This window comes from Eretmochelys imbricata, chromosome 11 (assembly GCF_965152235.1).
Source record: "Eretmochelys imbricata isolate rEreImb1 chromosome 11, rEreImb1.hap1, whole genome shotgun sequence".
Classification (NCBI taxonomy): Eukaryota; Metazoa; Chordata; order Testudines; family Cheloniidae; genus Eretmochelys; species Eretmochelys imbricata.
This window is the reverse complement of record NC_135582.1, coordinates 76,613,242-76,632,247: the sequence shown is the minus strand read 5'-3', so window position 1 is coordinate 76,632,247 and position 19,006 is coordinate 76,613,242. Positions and strand designations below refer to the sequence as shown.

The 19,006-nt window shown below is 55.3% G+C and overlaps 1 non-coding gene across 1 annotated transcript; it reads right to left on the bottom strand.

Moving 5' to 3' along the window:
• Positions 1-13,811: 13,811 nt before the first annotated feature.
• On the bottom strand, positions 13,812-13,893 carry TRNAS-CGA (transfer RNA serine (anticodon CGA)). Its single transcript has one exon. It is a non-coding gene; the product is annotated as a tRNA-Ser (tRNA).
• Positions 13,894-19,006: the final 5,113 nt, after the last annotated feature.

Sequence of the window (19,006 nt, the reverse complement as noted above, 5' to 3'; positions counted from 1 at the left end):
AGAAGCTTGTAAATCTCGTGTCGGGTTCTGCATTTGACTAGGGAACCGGGACCGACACAGAAGAGCTCTTTGTCCTGCTATGGTACGTACAGCAGACGCTTATCAACTTTTTGGTGTCCCTAGCCTCTGTTTGCCAGCAGCTAGGAATGGGTGACAGGGCATAGAGCACTGGATGATTCCTGTCTGTTCACTCCCTCTGGGGCACTTGGCAGTGGCCACTGTCGGAAGACAGGATACTGGGCTAGATGGACCTTTGCTCTGACCCAGTCTGGCCTTTCTCATGTTCTTATGTTTGGAACCGGGGCTGAACAACGAGGTGGATATTGGCAGATGACACAAGATTATGCAGATTAATCAGCCTAGAGGAGACTTTGAAGAAGTTCAAAGGGATCTAATCAAGCCATGTGACTGGGCAGCACAATGGCAGATGAAAACCAGCGCTGACCAAGGCAGGGCCATACACATGGAAAGCAGTGAGGTGAACGACTCCTCCATATCGCTGGGGTCAGAAGCCAAAGCACGGCTGGTTGGGCCCAGTGGTTGGAGCAGGGGCGCTGGGGCCCAGTGCTCAGAGTGGTGGAGGTCGAGCCGAGGGGAGCCAAGGGTTGGAGCCGGAGTCAGGAGTCAAGAGCAGGATTGGAACAGGCTGGGGAGCAGGGCCAGGGCCGGATTAACGATTCCCGGCCCATGGGAGCTGCGGGGGGACGCGCGGGGGGAGGGCAGAGCCGACAGGCAAGAGCAGCCCCCGGGACAGAGGTTCCCGGTGCAGTGCTCGTCGTGGCGACGTGGCTGCGGGGGGACAGGAAGAGCAGCGCGCGGAGCCGCCTCGCCCCCACCCCAGCCAGGCAGAGCCGGCCCGGCTGGAACGCAGCACACAGGGGCTTTAGAGGCTGCAGCTCGGGCCCCCCTTAGCCCTGCTCCTTTCCTGAGTGCACCATTGCCCCACTTCTGCCCCATTGCCACCCTCTGTTACAGGGCAGCACCCTGGAGCTGATCTCTGACATCTCTCTCCCTGGAATGAAGTCACTGCAGAGTCAGGACAACCCCACCTTTGGGCACCATGTGGGACATCTCACCCCACCGCACAGAGCCCGACATTCACACAGCTTCTCGCATGTGATTCCCTCACTCATCAGTGCCAGGCGGAGAGAGGAGAAATTCTCCCAGACTCCCTTTAACCATTGCCAGCCCCCAGGGTAGTGGCGGTTGCCGGGGGTTGGGTGCTCTCTTTAAGAAATGCCAGCTCTCCGGGAAGTTGCAAATGAACATTAGCACAGTGGGGTGGTTTTGTGCTGTGGAAAACCACCCTGCTTGAAGGTTTTGTTTTTCTAATTTGTGCTCCTGCCCTTTCTCCCTCTTCCAGACATCTAGAGGCCAACAGGAGCCAACTGAGCCCACCACTGATCCCATCTCTTGTGAGATGGCAAAGCAGCTGTTGCACGGGAAGGAGGAGACAGAAGAGGCCGAGCAGCGTGTGCCGGGGTGTACCAGCCCCACATAACCCCACAGTCTAGGCGGAGGAAGCCAAGCCCCTCCCCAGCCCTGCCGGACACGCTACAACTGGAGCACCAGTGTGAAAGGGAGCAGCTCAGCTCACGCTAGGCAGAGCGCCGAAAATGGAGGATGCACCTTGTAGGCTCCAGTCCAGAAGCAGCTGAAGGCCCGAGGCGCCGAGACCCAGCTGCACCCCCGGGTGACTGCAGACGTGCAAGGGAGATCGGAGTGTCTGGGAGTTTCCCACGCCGGGAGCCCAGAGACCCCCAGCCCGTGGCCTAGAGACTTCTCTTCTGAAGTAACCTGGGTGAACGAGCCATTGTCATGCTGAGTGACGTCAGCATGTTCTGGTTGGATCCCCACTGACTCAACGGCAAACACATTGGCCACGGACAAGGCCCTGGGCTAGGGCAAGGGGGAGTAAGGAGAGTCTGGGTCCCCCTGCCCTGGCTGCCATCCATCCTCAGGTGGCTGCCCACGTCCCCATTGCGCCACTAGACTGCACAGCCCAAAGAGGAGGGGCAACCATCTTGTCTCTGAACTCTCAGCCAAACAGCCATGCACTGAAGGGCAGCCGTTGACTCTGGTTGTTGGGCCACACAGCCCTGGACGGGGAAGACGGCCGCACGGACTCTGGCCGTTGGGCCACACAGCCCCGACGGAGAGGACAGCCGCACGGACTCTGGTCGTTGGGCCACACAGCCCCGACGTAGAGGGCAGCCGCACGGACTCTGGTCGTTGGGCCACACAGCCCCGACGGAGAGGACGGCCACACGGACTCTGGTCGTTGGGCCACACAGCCCCGACAGAGAGGGCGGCCGCACGGACTCTGGCCGTTGGGCCACACAGCCTTGGATGGAGAGGGCGGCCGCACGGACTCTGGGCGTAGGGCCACACAGCCCTGGACGGAGAGGGCGGCCGCACGGACTCTGGCCGTTGGGCCACACAGCCCCGATGGAGCGGGCGGCCGCACGGACTCTGGCCGTTGGGCCACACAGCCCCGACGGAGAGGGCGGCCGCACGGACTCTGGTCGTTGAGCCACACAGCCCCGACGGAGAGGGCGGCCGCACGGACTCTGGTCGTTGGGCCACACAGCCCCGACGGAGAGGGCGGCCGCACGGACTCTGGTCATTGGGCCACACAGCCCCGACGGAGAGGGTGGCCGCACGGACTCTGGTCGTTGGGCCACACAGCCCTGGACGGAGAGGGCGGCCGCACAGACTCTGGGCGTTGGGCCACACAGCCCCGACGGAGCGGGCGGCCGCACGGACTCTGGTCGTTCGGCCACACAGCCCCGACGGAGAGGGCGGCCGCACAGACTCTGGGCGTTGGGCCACACAGCCCCGACGGAGTGGGCGGCCGCATGGACTCTGGTCGCTGGGCCACACAGCCCCGACGGAGAGGGCGGCCGCATGGACTCTGGGCATTGGGCCACACAGCCCTGAGTGGGAGGGCAGCCATTTTGGCTCTGGCCATAAGGCCAAACCACCCTGAGGCTAAGGACAGTTATTTAGTTTCACCCATGGGACCTCGCCCCTTCACCCCTAAGGCATCGCCCATCTGTCACCATAAGACCCACACCATGATATAAGACTTTCGGGATCAGGATGCAAATATGAGTAGAAGCAAGGAGTAGCATGTGACCCCTCTAAGAGCTCCTGCCACTCCTCTACCAATCTGGGGCTGTTTTATCTCCATCCATCTGCCTCAGGAATGGATTTGACCAATGGGGGAAAGTTCTGGGGCACAGTGACCCATCCGGAAGTGGGTCACGTGACCCCTCCGAGAACTCCTCCCAGTAGGGGTGAGCCTCCGCCCCTTAGGACCAGCCAGAGAGGGGATTTCACCAAACAGAGTAAGTGCCGTGGTGGGGTGACCTGCCCGCAAGAGGGGCCCATCACCGCTCCATGAAATCCCCCCACTGTCCTCTACTAATCGGTCAGGGTTTCACACACCCCATAGGCCATCCCAGAAGGGAAACGTACCGATCAGAATAGGCAGTGCCCGAAGGTCTAGGCCAGAAGCCGCCGATCTCTGGAGCTCCATGTTTGCGTGGCTGGCAGCATCCTCCTGGAAGTCGCAACACAACACTGCGTGGAAGATCCCATCTCGTTCCAAGGATGTCTTTTGCAGAAATCGTGGCCTAGGCCTTCGGGCTAAATCTGTTCTGGATTGGGACACGTTTACCTTCTGAGATGGCCTAAGGTGGGAGAGAAACCCTCGCCAATTGGTAGAGGGCGGTGTGAGGACTTTCTAGGGACCACAGGATCCTGTTGCGGGCAGCTCACTCCACTATGGCACTTCCCGTATTTGGTCAAATCCCCTCTCGGGGTGGCCCTATAGGGCAGACGCCCACCTCAATTGGTAGAGGACAGAGGGAGGAGTTCTCAGAGGGGAGATACAACCCCCTTCTGGATGGGTCACCCTGCCCCGCAACGTCCCCTGATTGGTCAAATGCATTCTCTGGGTGTGTAAAATGGTGTTTGCCCCTGCCAAATTTTCGTAAAAGAAGGGAAGAAAGGCATGTATGTTTTGTGTTATCTATAAGGTGGCCATCTTGGACTTGGCAAAAGAATTTGGTGACCTTTTGCCATTGGCTATATTATTTTGGGTTGGGAAGCACACTGCCACGCACGGATTGAATCCGCGTAGATAGGGTCTAACATCCAGGCAGAGACGACGCAAAGAGGGATAGGGAGGGTTTTTAGTTAGGTCTACTCACCCGGTCCTGTGTCCATCATCGAACTCTGTCCCTGACGTCCAATGTCAAGAGAGCAGAAGCTGTCCATCGCTCTCCCTGCAAGAGAAGGTAGAAAGCACATCAACATTTCCTCGTGGGTGTAATTGTTTGTGAGAGTGGAGCATTTCCAGAGTTAAAGTTTTGTTACTCCACCCCTTCTCTAGCCTATCCTAGTCCTTTCCCCCATCGTAAATAAAGTCTTGTTTGTGTGGTTACCACTCCGTGGCCTTATTTTCGTGTGCTAAGGCAAGCTCTGACAGACGGGATTACAGAGGGGACTATGTGGGAAGACTTTACTGTAAGATTCCCCGCATCTTCTGAATGGGGTTTGGGTTCTGCCCTCTTTAAAGGAAGGAAAAATCCTGACAGGTGATCCTAGGGGGCTGAAACCCTCTGTGATGAGTTAGTAATCTGTCCTGTTCACCACTCTAGGATGGAGTCTGGGATGCAGGCTCTGGGATGGAGTTTGGGTGCTGGGTGCAGGCTCCGGGCTGGGGCACAGGGTGGGGGTGCAGGATGGGTGGAGGGGTGCAGGCTCTGGAAGGGAGTTTGGGGATGGGAGGGGCTGCGGAGGGAGGGGCTGCAGGCTGTGGAACGGAGTTTGGTTGTAGGCTCTGGGCTGGGGGAAGGGGTGGGGGTGTAGGAGGAAGTTTGGGAGCAGGAGAGGGTGTGTGGGAAGAGGGTGGGGGTGCAGGCTCTGGGCTGGGGCAGGGAGAACCGCAATTAACTCATGCAATTAACTCAAAAAAATTACTCGCAATTAAAAAAATTAAAACTGCAATTAATCATGATTAATTTTTTAATTGTGATTTTTTTTAGGTATGATTGATCACCCTGTTAAACATTGAATACCAACTGAAATGTATTAAAGATTTTGGTTGTTTTTCTCCTTTTTTCAAATATACTGATGTCCATGACAACACAGAATACAGGGCTCACTTTCTAGGATGATGGTTTACAAATATTTACACTGTCAAAGTAATAAAAGAAAGAGCATTTTTCAGTTCCCCTCATAAAAGTGCAGCAGTGCAAGCTCTTGGCCGTGAAAGTGCAACTTACAAATGTAGATTTTTTGTTTTGTTCTAGAACTGCACCCAAAAGGAAAACAGTGTCAACGTTTCACGCCTACAAGGCCACCGGACGTTGAGAAGAGGCGTTCGCATGGCACTTTTGTAGTCAGCATTGCATGGTAGTTATGTGCCAGGCATGCTAAACATTCGTATGCCCCTGCATGCTTTTGCCACGAGTCCAGAGGACATGCTTCCATGCTGATGATACTCGTTAAAAAAAAGTAATGTGTGAATTAAATCGGTGACTCAGCTCCTTGGGGGAGAATTGTCTTCTCCTGCTCTCTTTTACCTGCACTCTGCCACAGATTTCATCTCCTAGCCATCTCGGATGATGACCCAACACATGGTGTTCGTTTTAAGAACACTTTCACTGCAGATCTGACAAAAGGCGAAGAAGGACCAATGTGAGATTTCTAAAGATAGCCACAGGACTTGACCCAAGAGTTAAGAGTCTGAAATTGGACTCCAAAATTTGAGCGGGATGAGGCGTGGCGCATACTTTCTGAAGTCTGAAAAGAGCAACACGCCAATGTGGAAACGACAAGATCCAAACCATCGAACAAGAAAATGAACCTTCCGCTGGTGACATCTCAATCTGTCCTCAACATGGACGCATGACCTCTGGAACGGTGGTTGAAACGCGAAGGGACGTATGATTCTTCAGCACATCTGGCCTGTCAATATCCTGCGATGCCAGCTACAACAGTGCCCTCTGAATGCCTGGTCTCCCTTTTAGGTGACACTGTCAACGAGAAGTGGGCAACATTAGCTCCTGCAAATGTCAACAAACCCCTGTTTGTCTGAGCGATTGGCTGAACAAGTAGCAGGACTGAGAGGGCTTGTGGCCTTTCAAGTTTTTCATCATTTTATTTTTGAATGCAGTTATTCCACTTCTGTTACGTGTGAAAAATGCAGATTTTTCTTCCCCATAATTACAGCACTTACTCCTAGACGACATTTGCTGACTGGCTTTATCAAGAATCATTAAAAATGGGTCTTCACACATTTAGCACTGACTGTCAGCCCCTGCCATGTTGTGATACCGTTCAAAGCACAATACACTGTTTTGATGAAGGTATTTTAGTGCTTGTAGGCCCAGAATGTATTCAGCTGATTTTTAGAGCCTGTTAGACTTTTGGTATGTTTTTCAAAAGCATCTGTTTAAAATAATGTAGGTCTGGGATCGGGCACCTGACAACACAGATGGGGGCCGAGTGGGCTGTTCAAAACAGGTTAGGCACCAGGGGCTAGCTCCACAAAAATACTGAGCTGGGCTTGGCTGCTACTTTCACTTTAGCTCCCTAAATCTGACACTGAGACGCTGCCGATCCTCAACCCCCCACAGCTACAGCCTAAATGTAAGGGGACTGTTGCCCCCTTACTAACAGTCAGTGGGGGTGTTTTGATTGGCTAGCTCCCAGTACTAAAAGGGGAAGGGTCGATGGGAAACCAGGACCCTGAGACTGATAGTCCCCAGGAACAATGGGGAGAGGCCAATGCTCCAGGTCAGCCTGAATGTCAGGGCGAGAAGGCTAATGAGGGAGTCAGGAGGACAGGGGGTCCCGTCCTCTGTGTGAGCTGGATTTGCCTGGGTCAGACAGACAGAGTGGGGCCGAGCTAAGGAGAAAGCAGGGGCCCGAGCTGAGCTGGGGAGCGGAGCTGTGCCGATCCAGAGGGACCAGTAAAGCAGCCCAGGGAGCTGGGGGCAGAGCAGCAGCCGTGCAGAGACCGAGTGGTGGGGCTGGGGCTGGAGCAGTCCGGAGCTGGATGCGGTGAGCAGCTGGGGAGAGCGAGGGGGACCCTGGGCAGCGGGCCCCGCACAGGGAGATGCCTCAGCCAAGGGGCTCTGCAGGCCAGGCTTGGATTGTAACCCCGACAGGGCGGGGGCCACACTGGGAAGAAGGGTCCTGCCACTTCGAGCCTGAGAGCGTGTGGCCACCACCAGAGCGAGTGTCCGACCCGCAGCATCCCCGCAGCACAGCCAGGGCAGGAGAAGGGGCCTGGGACTCACAAGGAGCAGACTGTGAACTGCCCTGACGTTCCAGAGATGCTGTTTGTGATATTCCCTGCCACAGAGCGGGGTGATGTGTTTCCTTTCACCTTTCCCATTTTCCCTTATTCTTTTTTAAAATTAATTGTTGATTAAATAACTTGCATTTGCTTTAAATTATATGTAATGATTAGTGGGTCAGAGAAGTGCCCAGTACAGAGAGTACCCCGGAGTAGGGACACCCGAGCCCCTGTCCTAGGTGACCACCGCAGGGTTGGGGGTCGAGACCCCCAGGAATCCTGGGTCCAGCCTTGTCGGGGTTCTGAGGACTCTGCCAGACAGGAGAGTGGAAGGGGAGTCCTCCAGGATAGGGAGGCCTCTGGGGAAAGGGAGTGGGAGCGAGGACTCAGATCCTTTCGCGAGCCCACTTCACCGGGGTCGTGCAGAAGCCAGGACAGTTCCCCACAAGAGCGGGACTATTCCCCCGCTTACAGGAAGAAGGAGGTGCCTGAAAGTAGGACCCACAAAACCCAGCGTGCGAGGCATCTCCACACCGACACTAACCAACGGGAAAGGCCGATGGGAGGGGTGTGTCCTGAGCCCCCCCTGCCTCTCTGGATCTCAGGTTACGAGGTCTGGCTTGGAGAGAGGTACCTCCCCCGGCTCCCGCCCGCCCAGCTTTCCCCCACCCCCTGCCCTGCCCTGCCCTGCCCTGCCCCGGCCGTACCTGGTTCCAGCCCGGCCCTGCCGCGGGGTGGGACCAATACTGCTGCCACGGCCGTCCCGAGGGGGGTGCGGGCTCGGGGCAACCCCCACTCCTCCCCAGACCCCACCCCGCTCCACCCCTTCCCCCAAGACCCTGCCTCCTTCCGCCCCTGAAGCAGCAAGATTAATCCCATACCTTGCATTGATTGTGACTTATTTGCCTGATTTGAAACGAGACCAAAAGGACCTGAGTCTCCTCGCTGTCGATAGCCCCCCGCTCGGCCAACCAGCCCTGAGACTCTGAGGGGCGGGCGGCTGAGAGGTCTCACCAGAGGTCCCAGAGGACGGCCAGGTCACCATCAGAGCGGATCGCTCTCAGATCCAGACCCACCTCTTTGTGAGGACCGCCCGCGATGAGAGCAACCCCCACTTGCCCACCCTCCACACACATCCCTCCTTGGGAGAGAGAGGGAAACATTGGAAAAAGAAGCAAGAGAAGAGGAGAAAGGAGGGAGGAAAGAGGAGAAGGGAAACCCAAAAGGATAAACCCCAAGGTCCCCAGTGATTCCAAGCATCAAAGCGCTCGGTAGGAAATCACATTCTGCCCCCTTAAGCCAGTGTTTTCTGTGCCGAGAATTCTGCCTGCAGCAGGTGCATCAGACCCAACAGGTTCCAAACCTCTCGCAGCCTCCGACCTTGTCCAAGGGAAGTTCGTTTTCTGGCACAATCAGTGGTCGGAAAGGAGAAAACTCCACAGAGGCTCCTCCTCATGCTACGACGTGAATCCTAATTCTCTCCCCGTCCTCGAGGGGAGACCGGGAGAAGGAGACGTGCGGCAGCAAAGCCGGGGGGGTCTCAGCGACTGCCCTGGCCCTGCACCTCGGCCCTGCCCCGCTGATGTCGGGGTCTCTCTGTGAGGTCACCCCCTCCCCACCACCTTTCCCCAATGGGCTGAGGTCCTGCAAAAGGCCTTGCTGATGTCACTGCCCCCCAACCCCCCCCCTCCCAGCTGATGTCCTGCCCCTGCCCAGCCTCTTGGAGCTTGGAGTTGTTGCCCCTGGATCTCCGCACTCAATGACTGGTGAGTCGGGGGATGGAGCCGGCTATACAATAAACCACCAGTTTTTCATAAATTAGTCGACTTAAGGCCAGAAGGGACCATTGGAGCATCTAATATGACGCCCTGCATCTCCCAGCCCTCCTGTGTATCACAAGAGCTGCTTTTGCACTAAAGCACCTTCCTGAAAGGCATCTAGTCTTCACTGGAAGACATCAAGAGATGGAGAATCCATCACTTCTCTTGGCAGTTTGTTCCAGTGATGAGTCGCCCTCCCTCTTACAAATCTCTGCCTTGTTCTAAGGAGAATTTTTGTGATTTCTGCTTCCAGCCATTGGTTTTTGTTCTGCCTTTCTTTGCAAGACTAAAGAGCCTTTTAAATACTTGGTGTTTTCTCTCAGCGAAGGCACTTGCAGGCTGCCATCAGCTCACCTCTCCATCTTTTTAAAAACTAAACAGACTGAGTTTTTCAATCCCTCCTTATAAGTCTTCTCCATCCCTCAAATATGGCTCTTTTCTGCACCCTCTCCAGTTTTTTTTAACGTTATTTTTGAAATGTGGACACCAGAACGGGATGCAGTATTCCAGTGTCAGTCTCCCCGCTGCTGAATCACATCCCTTTCCATCCTCTCTTTATCTATCCATGGATGTCGTCACGGACTCACAGGACTTGTGCTCTCTCTCAGCCTCGTACAATCCTTGGGAGGAACCCCTTCAGTGTGACAGCCCTTCTCGGAGATCCACTCTCTCGAGGGTTAAGCCGTAGGCCCTTCCGCCTCCTGCAACCCCTCTTCTCTGAGCCTTGAGCATGCCTGTCTGCCATGGGCCCCCTCAGGGAGTCCCCTCACTCTGGACCCCTGGGGCCTCTACTCCCAGAGGGAAGAAAGCAACCCCGATCTCGAGACTGCCGTGACTCTCAGACAGCGTAAAAGAGAGGGGTTTATTGAGCATCTGAACACAGCACAGGAAATTCTCAGGGCCTCAGGCCTAACCTCCCTCTGCACAGTCCATCTAGGTCTCTCCTGCACCCGTGTGGGCTCTGGCTGTTTTCTCTCCCCAGTCCAGAAGCCCGCTCCTTCCAGCTAAGCGTCCGATATCACCTTCCCACAAGCCTGTGTCCTTTGTCTTCTGTCCCAGGTGAACAGGCTGCCTGGGTCTCCTCTATCTCAGCCTCTCCTCTCCTCCCTCTTTTCTTTCCCCCTGGCTGAAAGCAGTCACCGGGTCTTCTCTCCTCAGCCCATTGTCCTACTACTGGCCCGACCTGGCTGTGACTTCAAAGCTGGGCCTCCCGCTCACCAGTCGCTGGGGTATCCATTCTCCAGGCCTTTGCCTGAGGGCCCAACTGAAAGGAGAGATCACCGCTGGTCCTCTGTAACAATAAAACTACCTCTCCCACCTCGTTAAACAAACAGCACCCAGGGAAACTGAGGCATGCAAACCATTGAAAAACCAAGAAAATCCCCCCGTCATCACCGATGGCTTTGGCCCTGTTCCCCACAGCATCGCAACGGGAGCGGATGTTGAGCGGCTTGCCCGGTATGACACCTAAATCCTTGACAGAGTCACGGCTTCCCGGAGTACAGTTCCCCCTCGGTGGCCTGCCTGCTCTGTCCTGCTGCCCCCTCCCACTGCGCCAAGAGGGGACCTGGTGACTGGAGCTGCTGTGGTTGTGTGAGAGCGCCGGGCTGAGAGACCAAAGGGCACCTCCGTTCTGGAAGAGAGGGGTCTGGCCGGTAGGCGCAGTCGCCCCCGGTTTGGGGCACAGAAGGGGCTGTGGCTGGCAGCAGCTTGAAGCCCGTCATAGAATCATAGAATCATAGAATATCAGGGTTGGAAGGGACCCCAGAAGGTCATCTAGTCCAACCCCCTGCTCGAAGCAGGACCAATTCCCAGTTAAATCATCCCAGCCAGGGCTTTGTCAAGCCTGACCTTAAAAACCTCTAAGGAAGGAGATTCTACCACCTCCCTAGGTAACGCATTCCAGTGTTTCACCACCCTCTTAGTGAAAAAGTTTTTCCTAATATCCAATCTAAACCTCCCCCACTGCAACTTGAGACCATTACTCCTCGTTCTGTCATCTGCTACCATTGAGAACAGTCTAGAGCCATCCTCTTTGGAACCCCCTTTCAGGTAGTTGAAAGCAGCTATCAAATCCCCCCTCATTCTTCTCTTCTGCAGGCTAAACAATCCCAGCTCCCTCAGCCTCTCCTCATAAGTCATGTGTTCCAGACCCCTAATCATTTTTGTTGCCCTTCGCTGGACTCTCTCCAATTTATCCACATCCTTCTTGTAGTGTGGGGCCCAAAACTGGACACAGTACTCCAGATGAGGCCTCACCAATGTCGAATTGAGGGGAACGATCACGTCCCTCGATCTGCTCGCTATGCCCCTACTTATACATCCCAAAATGCCATTGGCCTTCTTGGCAACAAGGGCACACTGCTGACTCATATCCAGCTTCTCGTCCACTGTCACCCCTAGGTCCTTTTCCGCAGAACTGCTGCCTAGCCATTCGGTCCCTAGTCTGTAGCGGTGCATTGGATTCTTCCATCCTAAGTGCAGGACCCTGCACTTATCCTTATTGAACCTCATCAGATTTCTTTTGGCCCAATCCTCCAATTTGTCTAGGTCCTTCTAGTCCTAGCTGCGCTAGGCACTGTTTGAATGAGTGCAACGTCCGTGTTACATACGGGCTCCTGGGGCTCGGTCGGAAGCACTGAACTGCCTCAGAGTTCTCTGTTTGCAAGGTCGGTGCCAGGAGATTAGAGAGACAAGGCGGGGAGGGGATCTCTTTCATTCTCCAACTTCTGCTGGGGAGAGTCAAGCCTTCGAGCTCCACAGAGCTCGTCCTCAGGCTCTGGTCTCTCTCCCCAACAAAAGCGGGTCCAATAAACCATATGACTTCCCCGGCCTGGTCTCTCGGTGTTTTCTACTCCCACGGGCGTGGCTGGGAAGGGCCACAGGGCTCAGCAGGCTCAGGGAGAAACCTCAGCCCCACTGGAGACAGGAGGGGAGCAAACCTCACAATCCGTGTGGTCCCTGCAGGTCTGTGCAACTGCCCCCCACTCACTCAGTGGCAGTCTGTGGGGGAGGTCTAGGGTGGCCAGGTGTCCCGATTTTAGAGAGACAGTCCCGATTTTTGGGTCTTTTTCTTATATAGGCTCTGATTACCTCCCACTCCCGTCCCGATTTTTCACACTTGCTGTCTGGTCACCCGAGGGAGGTCTGGCAGCCCCCTCCCCAGCCACAGTCCGTGCGTGCCCAGCAGTCTGTGTGTGTCTCAGCAGCCCCCTGCTCACTCCCACGTGGAGCCCAGATCGGGGTGGGCTGGGCCTTGGTTTGTTTGATCCCTGAAGGGTTTTCTGGACACTAACTGGCACCCCAAGTTTGTCCTAATTTGAGGAAATCGCTGTGAAAACTCACCTTTTCCGGGTGTCTGTTTCACACCCTCTGCCAGAGACGTTCCCCATTCTTTCTCCAGTTCAGCTGGCAGCAGGTCTCGTGCGAGGGGCGGGGGAGAGCTGAGATTTCAGGCTGCCGTCTTATGGCGGGTTTGCTGCGATTAACTGGCTGAACGTGCTAATTCTGAGGACGAAACAGGGAAAGGGGCAGAGATCGAGAGTCAGGGAGTGAAATGGAGAAAATAGAGGAAGCATTTCGAGCAAGGGCGAAGTGCAATGACCTGAATCCAGAATATTCTCTGCACCCCTTGTCTAACTCTGGGCCTGATTCTCTTCCGCATTGACTGCCCTGTCCCTGTCTCCGGCCGTGTCTGGAGGGCTTTATGCCCCTGTCCAGCCCCTTCACACTGCCAGGAAGGGAGAGCTGTTATGGAATCTTAGCCCAAAGAGGAACCAGGCCCTGTGTCACCTTCATCCTGGGTTTCAGATGACCCCGAGAAGTGGGGGGCCACCGGGGCCTAGAGCATGGCCCTGCCACAGAGGCCCCGCCCCCGGTCATCCTCTTCCCCCGAGGCCCCGCCCACCCACTGTTCACTCCTCTGGCCCCCGAGGTCCCCCTACCTGCCCCTCGCTCCTCTCCGCCTCTTCCCCCAGGACTCCACTCACCCCCTGCTTGCTCCTCTCCGCCCCTTTCCCCGAAGGGGGGCTACCGGGGGGCCATGGGGCCAGGCACCCGTCCCTTTTCTCTGTCTTCGGTGAGCGGGGGGCAGTGGGGTCCTTGGGGAAGGAGGTGGAGCAGGACAGGAAGAGGCACGAGAAGACGGGGCCGCGGGGGAAAAGGCCGAGGGGGGGTGGGGAGCAGGTTTTGGGGGAAGAGGCGGAGGGGGGATGGGAAGAGGCAGAGCAAGAGCAGGGCATCGGGCTAAGAGGCAGAGGGGAGCGGGGTGTAGGTGGGGCCCCCACTTCTCTGGAGCTTCGCTTCCAGCGCTCGAAAGATGACCACGGGCCCACGGGCCTCCGGAGGGGAGACCCGCCCCACATCCCCAGCGTTTCCCCCCCGCATGGGGGAGGCTCAGGCTCCCCTGGCCTCTTGTACGGGCTGCCCGTGCTCAGCTCCTTCCACGCTCTGGAGAGGAGCAGCACCCAGGGGTGGGGCTGAGCTGGGGGCCGCTGGGTGAGGGGCAGAGGCCTCGGGAGCTGAGACCGCAGGGACACAGCGTGAGGCACCATCCCAGGCATCCCCATGAAAGGAGCAGAACAGGGTTTACCTGGGGTGGGGAGTGTATGGAGAGCGTCTCAGGGCCGGTGGAGATGTATTGCCCTGGTGAGCAAGTGTGGCTAAAACACAGGCCTCGCTGTGAGCAGGATTTGAACCTGCGCAGGGAAACCCGAATGGATTTCGAGTCCAAAGCCTTAACCGCTCGGCCATCACAGCTGTGAGTGACGTGACCCCCTAAGGCCTGAGAAACTGGTAAATAATCACAGTGCCCAGGCCTGAAGTCCTCTGAAACACAGAATTCAAACAGGAGACCTGGCTCCCAAAGCACAGGGGGATTTGGGGTTCTCATTGCTTAGCCATGTGGTTAAACATCAAACCAACCCCCTCCTGTGGGGCCTGTAATTGTTGCTATCCCCACTCTAAAGGGAGACAGGGAGAGGTTCACTGTCCTGGCCAAGGCCACGCAGGGAGTTAGAGCCCAGGTCTGCCCCTCCCTGCTTTATCCTCCCCTGTCCTGACTGTCTCGCTCGATTCACCTGTTTTTATTGTCTCTTGTCTCTCTTTATAAACAGGACTAAGCCATGACTGGACTGTCAGCCGGGAGAATGGGACACGGCTCCCTTCACCTGGACCCTGGATTTCTCATTACTTCAGAGAAACTTCTCAGTGGAAAAATGAATCACATTCAAATGACTACAGATTATGAATCGTTTGCTATTTTTGTTGCCTTGGAACACTGCTCCCCCCGCCCCGCCCCCCAGTCCTCCGCCCCAGCCTCTTCCCCTGAGTCAGGAATTATGTTTTATTGGTTCACTCTGATTTGTTTCATTTTTATGTTCGCATCTCTTGCAACTAATTGGTCAGAACCTGTCACTTCCGAAAGTCCCAGACGCGTGTCTCAGTTTCCCCTCCTAGCTCCCTTCTCGGTACCTTTGATTTTCCTCAGAGTCTCCTTCAGATCACTGGCTTGTTGGCACCAATAACCAGGTCTGATTTCCAGGTCAGGAGACGTGTCCTCCAGCTGCTGGAACCTTCCTTTTTCACATCAAGAAAGAAACAGGTTTTTTCCCAATAATCATGTTTTATTTTATTTTTTTATTTTACTGTGAATTTCTTGCCACTGAAAAATGCTGAATTGAGGGGCCTGGAGAATGACTCTCTGTGTAGCCAGCCACAGAATAGCTACAGCCCCAGCAATGGCTGGGCAAGCTTCCCCGAGGTGTCCCGTCAATGTGCTTCAGCCCTGATTGACTGAGACCAGCTCTGGGGACAGGACGGGAGTTCAGTCCCCGTGGACAATTCACTCCTCAGCCTCCATCCTTCAGTGACCAATAGATTCCAATGTTCCTGCTGGTCTTTGTTCTGTGGACGTCTGCCCACCTGCAACTGGACCGAGATGAACTCCCCTCAAACCAGCTCATTCCTCACCGGTTTCTGAATGGTCATCACGTCCTACAGACGTTTGCTCACTCCTGCCCTGGGCAGAAGAGAACCCCAGTGCCCTGGAGGTGACAGGCCCGGACTGTGTCCCCGGAGTCCCGGGGCATCGTCCCTGCCCTACGGCAGTGGCTGCACTGGGGAGTTTATGGTGGCAGTCTCGAGTGGAGCGGCTGGAAGCCGACGGGAGGGAGCTCTCCACCCTCAACGAGCAGCCGTAGCCATGTTGGCAGGAGAAGCTCTCCCAGCACCATAGCACTGTCCACACCGGCGCTTAGGTCAGTGTAACTTGTGTCACTCGGGGGGTGGCTTATTCACACCCCTGAGCCACATACGTTCTTCCGACACAAGGGGGAGTGTAGACGCAGCCTTAGCAGAGACGCGATTAAGAAAACCGCTTTAGTTTTGTAGGAAATGCAGGAACCCCAGGTTTGTAATAAACCAAAGGAGATTCCGACCAAACGAGTCACCTTCCCCACTTTGCAGTTGTGCCCTGGGATAGTTGTTTTGTCTCAGCCTGTGGCCAGAATAATGAGGTGTGAAGGGGAAGGAGCCAGGCACCTGCCTATGGTGCTTCTGACATCCTAGAGGGGAGAAAGGAGAAAAGACGCTCAGTCCCCCATGCCACTCACACAGGGGGTGGGAACTTTGGTGGTAATTTAAAGAGAATCAAGGGGCTCAAAGAGAGACAAAGGTGTTAACGTGACCCTGTCACTGTCCAACATTACACAGGTGAAACAAGGCTTGCAGTTTGGGCTGCTGTACAGAACAAGCGTTCAGGCTGAAAAGTGACATCATTTCTTGCAATTTCAGGAAAACCCCAAATCAAACAAACCCCCACAACAACAGGCACCTGAAAAAGTACTGCCCCTGACTTCACCTTTCCAAGGTCTTCTCAGCACTCTCTCCCGCCCCAAGGGAGAATCCTACACCTTGACAAACAAACCAAATTCAGGCCCTAATGCAGCTCTCCCTCTGCAGGATGTTGGAGAAAACACAGGTGAAAAAAACTTCCAAGGTAAGCTGCAAACACACTTGCATGGTAAAGGAGACTCATGCCCGAGTCCAACAAATCCTTTGGGAACTCGAAGGAAGCCGCATTCCAGAGGAGTTTCCAAAGACAAACCACCAGCCACACACCCAGGCAGAAGAAGCTTGGACACGGGAAGGGGCAGCAGCAAACACACCCTGGAGGAGGACTTGTCCGGGAGCTGCAGCCAGGCCTCTTGGCACCCAAAGTGAGAATCAGACCCTTACAACAACAAGCCACATTTGGCCATTGCTGAAATTGTCAGGCCTCAAAATTTTGGGCCAGAAACCAAAAGCCAAATCTAGCTTTAAAACTCAACCACTTGGAAATGGCACTTCTAGCGTGGCACCAGACCGTAGGCGACCGTCTGTGTGCGTGTGGTTGGCTGCCAATAGGTATGTAAGCAGTGTCAGGATGAGCTCCACCCTGACATCTGGTGGTGAGGTGTGGCAAGTTGTGGAAAAGAACTTCAGGGGCCGATGTCATTTGCATAGGCACACCCACCACGCCTAGAATGAGACCATAGCTGCTCAAATGGTCACTTTGGCTGCTGTGGGATCCCCAGGGTCTCTGTTATTGGGGCAGGAAGAATAAATTGTTATTACCCTGATTATGGGAACTGTGCTTGGAACTGTACGTGGCCTTTTGTTATGATGGAGGGATTCACCATCAACTAAGTAGCACTCGCTAGGCAAGGGTCATGGGTTCCAAAACTGTGTGAATAAAGAGAGGCTGGGGACAAGTATTAATACTTGGTGGTGTGGGCCCCTTGGTGAGGGCCTTCTATGCTAATTGCACTTCATTCTCTCTCCACTGTGGAATATCAGAGCTAATTTTGATTTCATTAGAAGTCTAGTTATAGGCTGCTGAGTTCACTTTGGGCTGACAGTGCACCAGCACTGGGGCTCTCCTACTACAAGCTGAATTCACCTAAGAGCTGAAATCACTGAGTGTTGTGTTAAGTAGTGGGGGAGCCTGAAGATATATTGTGGCGCAGTTTGCGGCACGGCTGGTGAAGCAGTTCAATGCGGAGCAGTGTGTGGATGGCAGGAGCTGCTTGTGGGTCGTGGAGCTGAGCGAAGGAGTTCGTGGGGCAGCTGGTGGAGCGGAGCAGAGCGCAGCGGAGCGAAGGAGTTCGTGGGGCGGCTGGCGGAGCGGAGCGCAGCGGAGCGAAGGAGTTCGTGGGGCGGCTGGCGGAGCGGAGTGCCGCTATGGAGCTATGGGGCGGTCAGCTTCAGATCATGTAAGGTGCCTCTTACCCCCGTCCCATTTCCACCCAGGTTGGGAGGTAAAGCTCCGCAGATAAACTTTCGAACTCTGGGGCTGCCCTGACCAGGGACAGAGACTTTTGGGGCATTGGACTTTTGGGACTTTGGGTGATTTGGGGTTGCTGGACTCAAGAACCAAAGGGAAAAGGGCATGCCCCAATTTGCCTGGGGTGGGTTTTTTTTTGCTCATGGGTTGTGTTATGAATCCTGTTGGTGGTGTTTCCCCAACATAATGCCACATTGTTTCTCTCTGTTATTAAAAGGCTTTTGCTACACTCAGGCTATGTGCTTGCGAGAGGGGAAGTATTGCCTCTTGGAGGCGCCCAGCGGGGGTGGTATATATTTGTCCCAGGTCACTGGGTGGGGGCTCGAGCCGGTTTGCATTGTGTTATTGGAATGGATCCCCTAGATATTGAACCCGGCCCTTGTTGCTGCCAACTCTGACGGGCAGAAGGGTTACAGGTAGAATCCAGGGCCTGCATCTTCGCTTCCCACAGCAGGAGATTTTGAGACCCTGACAATTAGGGGAAGAACAGGCAGGCCGTGGCTACACTTGCAGATGTACGGTGCTGTGAGTCAAACCTGCCTTCCTACAGCCGAGCAGGGGAAGCGCTGCAGCCTGTCCACACTGGCAGCTGCCAGCCATCCCAGCATTCACGTGGCTGCAACGTGCTTTTCCAACGGGGGATGGGGGTGGAGTGTGACAGGGAGTGTGGGGGGAGAGAGAGTGGGTTTTGGGGGGCTGACAGCGTGCTGTCTTGTAAGTACAGACCTCCCTCCCCCGCCTGTCTCTCACTCACTGAAAGCAAACGGCCGTTCTTTCTTTTTTTCTCATAGACGAGATAAGCAGCCGCTCGCTGAAATGGACCCCAACCCCGCCTCGCTCTGCAAGCAAACAGGAGCGGCTGGCGCTCCAAACGGAGCCCCCCGCCTGCCTCTCACTCATTCAAAGCCAACAGGAGCGGTGTGTGTTTGTTTGATAAGCAGCCCCGAAACGGAGCTTTGAAATGGCACGGCCACGTCCGGAGTTCACAACCAAACAAGAGAGGACGTGTCAGTTAAAAGGATTATGGAGAGTTTCCGGAGGTCAATCAGTGCCTAATAACCTTACTCCCCGTTTACACTGGAGCTGGAGCGTCTCAGCCGATGTGCAACAGCTGTTAATCCTCTCGGGGAGGTGGAGTACCAGGAGCGCTCCAGCCAGGGAGTCAGAGCGCTCTGCATGCCTTGCCAGCGTGGACGGGGAGTAAGGTGGAGCGCTCTGGGAGGCTTTATTGCGGTGTAACATGCAAGTGTAGCCAAAGCCGTAGATAAAAACCCAAAGAAAGTATCAAGAGTTCTCCTTCCTGGCTGAGCTGGGTGCGCTGTCCAGGTCACCGATGGTCATTCTGGGGAGGGATGTGGGGCTGATTCAGTTTGGGGGGGTTGTTCTGGGGAAGGATGTGGGTCTCAGATATCTGGAGGATTGGCCCAGAGCCCAGTCTTTTGGGGGCACAGCTGGTGGTCCTGATCCTAGTCTGTCTGCCTCTCTTCTGGCAGAGAAGGCCAAGCCAGGCGAGTACGAATAATGATGCTGTAAATAAAATGGAATAAA